Source organism: Pantherophis guttatus, chromosome 5 (genome assembly GCF_059756535.1).
Source record: "Pantherophis guttatus breed Tessera chromosome 5, ASM5975653v1, whole genome shotgun sequence".
Classification (NCBI taxonomy): Eukaryota; Metazoa; Chordata; class Lepidosauria; order Squamata; family Colubridae; genus Pantherophis; species Pantherophis guttatus.
This window is the reverse complement of record NC_142067.1, coordinates 85,351,618-85,357,640: the sequence shown is the minus strand read 5'-3', so window position 1 is coordinate 85,357,640 and position 6,023 is coordinate 85,351,618.

Below are 6,023 nucleotides of genomic sequence, written 5' to 3'. Positions count from 1 at the left end.
CTAAAGCAGTGTTTCTCAAACTGACCAACTTTAAGACATGTGGATTTCAATTTTCAGAATTCCCCAGCCAGTTGAACTCCACACATCAAGATGCAGGGGCTGAGAAACACTCCATAGAAATTTCAGTTTCACATCTGGAAGGCATCAATTTAGGGAAGGTTACAAGATTCCCAAATCCCAAAATTCTGTAGCAATAGGCCATCCAGCCATTGACCCATGGACCCATCCATCCTTTTTCCTAAACAGCAAGAGTGACAAACTATTTTTACACTGTTACCAAGAACAGTGCATGGAGATCTCCATGAAATTTCCAGGAGTTATGTTTGGCTTGAGGTAGTGTTATCTTGTCCCTGCAGATGACAAAAATATATGGTTAATGTATTTAATATATTTGGGCTGAAAACCATCAGATCTGGTCAGTACTTGGATGGGAGGGCTCAGCAAATTCAGCCCCATGACTTTAGCCCAGTCTAGAAATTTGAAAAACATCTTAGAAGAAAGCAAAGGCAAAACACTTCAATACTAATGCATGGTTATGTTTAAATAGTCAGGGTGAGGGCTTCTTTGCTAATTTAGTGCTAATATTTTTCAGTTGTTAATTTCAAAAATGAACAACTCTCTGACTCTGGCTAGTTGGCACTTTTGTAGTTGAAATACACTCTGCACTCTTGGCACTAAGTCAAGGAAGGCAATGGTGAAATGATCATCTTTCTTGGCAGTTAGGAAGTTTCCCCTTGAGCAATGCTAGCATTGCATAACAAACTTGAAAATGAAAGGGCCAATAGTGCATTTTCATGCTGAACTTCAATCATTGTGGCATTTAATAGACTCTGCAAATTGGATTTTGGATTAAGAAACTCTGGGTATTGATATTCTGCAAAATCTGCCGTTACTTGGGTCGGAATATTTTTATTCTGAATTTAAGTAATTGAATCATGAAGTTTTATAGTGGCCTATATGTAACTTCTTGTTGGCATCATCAAATAGGAATGGACATTCCTGGTTCAGTAGAAATGTATTTTTGATCATGATGGTATTTTGAAAGTAGAGAGTGCAGATTCAGATTTTGTATCTATTCTGTCTCTATAGATTAGCTATTTTCAGATAGCGTCTCTCAGCTGTTTAGAAAGTGTTCCTTAGGAAGAATCTCAGAAGCATCAAACTCCTCCAAATAAAAAATTGCCTATTACTGCTCCAATATTTCCCAAGAGATTGTACAGTCTCATATCCAGGTATTGAAGTAATCCATGCTAGCCTGGCTTTAATGAAGCTACATTTGCCAATATATCAAAGAACATTACAAAAAAGTAAAGATCATAATGAGTCAAGCAGCAAATCTAGAAAGTGTTGCTCATGATAATATGGTTCGATCTGAAATATGTCAACTGTCTAGATCACTCAGCTGCAATCCTGAAGCCACTTGCTGCAAGTAAACCCATCTGAACTTCAAAGGACTCCTGCTAAAGTGGGCAGTTGTGCCTAGACTACTACTACTTTTCAAACAAGAGTAGGCTCCTTCTCTTGTAACTCTGGCAAAGTTTTAATTTCTGTAATGGTCACCTTGCTACATTTTGTCTGCTTTGCCAACATGCTATTTCATAAGGATATTGGTTTTTTGTTTAAAACAGGGTGAGAATGTGACTGCACAGGAAGACAGAAATAATAGTTTTAGAAGTTTGTACACTATTTCTTTTACTCAGACAATCACTTCTACTAAACTCTAACATTCTGCTACTATCCCTCAAAGACACATCAACTATCAACCACTAATTCATGTACCAGTATCATAATAAAATATGACCCATATTTAATTACAAAATACAATCATATTTAATTCATTTTATTAGAGCTAAATGATTGCTTGCTGGAGTCTACTATTTTGTCTCAGCAAATCCAGATGGAACTCCATAGTGCTGTGGCATCCCAGCCTCAGTCAGCTTTAGACTGCTAACATTTTAGTTGCATTCAGATACAAACAATAAATTTATTAGTATGAAATAAGCTTAGGTTAAGCTTTGAAAGGTCATTAGAAGGAGAATGTAACTTTAATTTTGGATTAATCCCAATTGAGAATTATGACAAAAGCCTAAACTGCAGTTAATATTTAACTATGACTTACTGAATCAAGACAGGTTAAATTTATGAGCTCAGACTGTTCTATTCCAAACCCTATTATGCAAAATTCAGCTCTTTGAAAAGACTCTAATGCTGGGAAAAGTGTAAGGAAAGAAAATGGGATGATCAGCAGCAAGATGGATGGATTCAGTTACTGTGGGGATCAATGTACGATTGGAAGACCTGAAAGAACAGGTTAGAGACAGATCATCATCAGAAAATCTATCTACGTTGGTCATTAAGTGCCTCATTGTCATTGGTTTGTTTATTTGGATAATTAGTGAGTATCTATCTCAACCTTAATATTTTCAACTAAAATTCAGAAAGGTGTATTAGATAAATATTATAACAGAGATCATAATATTTTTATCAAGCTGGCTAGTCAAAATTTCATACAATAAAATTTATAATAAAACCACTATTACAAAATTAGAACTGCAGAAGAAAAATATACTTTAGAGAAAATGAAATACAGGTAGTTCTTGATTTACGACCACAATTGAGCCCAAAATTTCCATTGCTAAGTGAGACAATTGTTAAGTGAATTTTTCTCCATATTACAACCTTCCTTGCCACAGTTTTAAGTGAATCACTGCAGTTGTTAAGTTGATTACACAGTTGTTAAGTGAATCTGGCTTCCCCAATGATGTTGCTTGTCAGGTTGCAAAAGGTAATCACATGACCCTGGGACACTGCAATGTCAAAAATATGTATCAGTTGCCAAGCATCTGAATTTTGATCACATGACCTTGGAGATGCTACAACAGTCATGTGAAAAACGGTCATAAGTAACTTTTTTCAGTGGTGTTGTAACTTTGAACAGTCACTAAATGAACTGTTGTAAATCAAAGACTACCTGTACATCTCTATCACAGGAACATTCAGGATTCAAAGTTATACATAGAGTTCTAATGATTGAACTGATTGACTGACTGACTGACTTCCTACTATCCCACCATCCATAAAGGGTGACAAGTTTGACTAAAATTCAAACACTGTCATAATTCTCTCAATATGTAAACTGCCTACTAGAAATGGGAAGTAAAGCAAAAAAGAGAATTGGAGAGTCCTGCTCTCTAGCACGGCTCCCATCTCTTGCAAGAAGCGCAAGTCTGTGGTTTTAAGATTTTTTGCAAGACACAATTAAAAAAGGAAACAGCATATATTTGTAATCTTTTAAACTTAATTAAATGTAAGAAAACCTGAAGGCATAGAAAAATAAATACAGAAAGCAATCATATTGCATTTATCCATGAGACAAAAATCCAAAATCCATTGCTGGATAATATGCTTATGTGATCAAAACAACAGTGTGCTAATTTCTTACTTCTGCAGAATTTTCATTGAGCAAGATTTTTGCACAAATCAAGAGAAGTGCAGCAAAGGAATTCAAAGATTAAATCTCCTGGTCAGTGTGTGTGTGTGTGTGTGTGTGTGTGTGTGTGTGCGCGTGTGCGTGCGCATGTGTAACAAATAGGCAAGGTAATGAAAAGTTGGTATAGTACAAGTCCCACCCCTTTTTGGGTGTTTTGTTTTGTGATTGTGCCCTTTTTATCATACCCATGGATATCCTGCACCTGGTATAGTCAGGAGGCTTTGTAAAACCCAAAGATAGTCTCAAATTGGAGATAGACAAAATGCATTTTTAAAGGTCTTTTTAAATCCCACCTTTATTATTTTTATCATTCAAGGCAATGGACATACCTAACATTACACCCTCCTCTTTTCCCATATCAACAATCCTGTGAGATGAATTGGGCTGAGAGTAATTGGCCCAAGGTCATTCAACCAGATCTCATGCTTAAATGGGTACTAGAACTCACACTCTCTGACTCCCAGTTTCTAGACTGGTGCCTCAATTACTAAACTGGCTCTTTTTATTATTAATATGTTGTTGATGTTACTGATACATTGTTTTCACTTAGCATTCTGGACAAAGTAACATTTGGTGTTATTTTCATTAGTCCTAATAAAAGCATTATTTAGTAGGACAGATGCTGTACAATATACAAAATTGTAGCATATTATTATTTTAAGTTATTTATAAATTCAATGAGCCAACAATCTAATGGGACTTAAATTAGTCTTCTGCAGTTTGAGAAAGTAGAATAATGTTTTTTTAATATGTGGAATAAGCAAATATGACTATATGAAGCTGAGCCAAGACTATAGAAAGAGCAGAAAAACCTTCACATAACACCCACATACTGTATATGGGAACCATAATAAAATCTATTAAAGGTATCTCAACTCCCCTACTTCATTGAAAATTTGTGGGCTCTGTGACTTTTACAAGAGACATAATATGTCTATAGTGCTCAAAAAAATAAAGGGAACACAAGCAGAAGACATCTGAGATCTGAATGAATGAAATAGCCTTATTAAATACTTTGTTCTTTACATACAGTAGTTTATACACTGCTCAAACAACTAAAGGGAACACAAAACTACTGTATGTAATGAATAAAATATTTAATAAGGCTATTTCATTCATTCAGATCTCGGATGTCTTCTGCATGTGTTCCCTTTATTTTTTTGAGCAGTGTATATATGTATAAAAAAAACTAGAGCTATTTTCTTTGGCAGTTTTGATGAGGAAACACCTCTGTGGCTCTATATGGTTGTAGCTGCGCTTGTTAATATGAATATATATTTAAGAATTACAGTATAGCTAGATGCATTAGTCATGCAAATAGTAGCTACCATATACTACTGTTTGATATATAAGTATTGTAGAAATACACCTGTTCTATGGCTGCAGCACTGGCTGGTAGTAGGTTTCTTGGCGCAGTTCAGAAATGTTTGTCATGACCTAGAAAGCGTGCTGGATGGGCAATTCTGAGAGTTGGTCCACACATCTTAAAAGTTGAAAAACATTGCGCTATACACTGCAGCATTGTGTTACACACAGTGGTGGGCTGCAACTGGTTTAACAACCGGTTCTCTGAGCGCGCGCTTGCATGCAGCGTTCAAAATATAGCAATTTGAAGCTCAGCTGCTTACCTTCTAAGGCAGCCCCAGTAAGTAGAACAACGGAGGCATGCAAATCAGCTGTGCCACGCAAATCAGCTGAGCCAGAAAGAAGGAAATATAGGAGAGAGTAAGGTGGGGGTGGGTGGCCCCAACTATCGTCAGAACTACCAGTTCACTCGAACCAGTCCAAACCGGCACCAGTCCACCACTAGTTACAAAGCATTAGGATTGCTTTGCTCTACATATGTCTGACCAGTCATCTAGAGAAGGCTTCCTTCTAAGAGCAATTAAGAGATTCCACTAGAAGTTGGTCCTTTTCTGCAGTAACAACCTTAACTGTAAAACAGCTGCTCTGGGAAATAGACAAAGTGATATCCTTCTGATATTTTAAAAGGCACTTAAGACCATTATTCTTCAATGGACATTTGATTCATTTTTGGAATCCATAGATGGTTCTGGGTGTGACACAAATATCTACAACAGTATCCTCTGAGCCTAGCATACTCAAAATGAACTATTTCCTGAACTTCCAGCTGAGCAATTTGGGCAGCGTAATCAAGCAATTGCTTTCCAGAAACCACAGATCATGAGAGTCAAGGTTCATTCTCCAAGCTTGTGGGTTGATTTCCAAACATTTCATTACCAAGCTAGGTAACATCTTCAGCTGAATTTAGGGGATGTCAGTGTCAGTGTCCTGTTTATAAGGGCTTTGTATGGTCAGTAGGTCTTGTGATGGTGAAGTCATGTCAGGTGAGGGGCCCATCAGGTCAGAGAGTCTTGTGATGAGTCAAGTGTGGGTGTGTCAAGTGAGAGTCTTGTGATGGAGAGCTTATGTCAGGCGAGGTCATTGGGAGGTGAAGTGCTGGTTGGGGGGGGTCTTGCATGGGTTGATTGAGGGTTGGTGCTGTCTCTAGTTGACTGTCCGGTTGCGATTC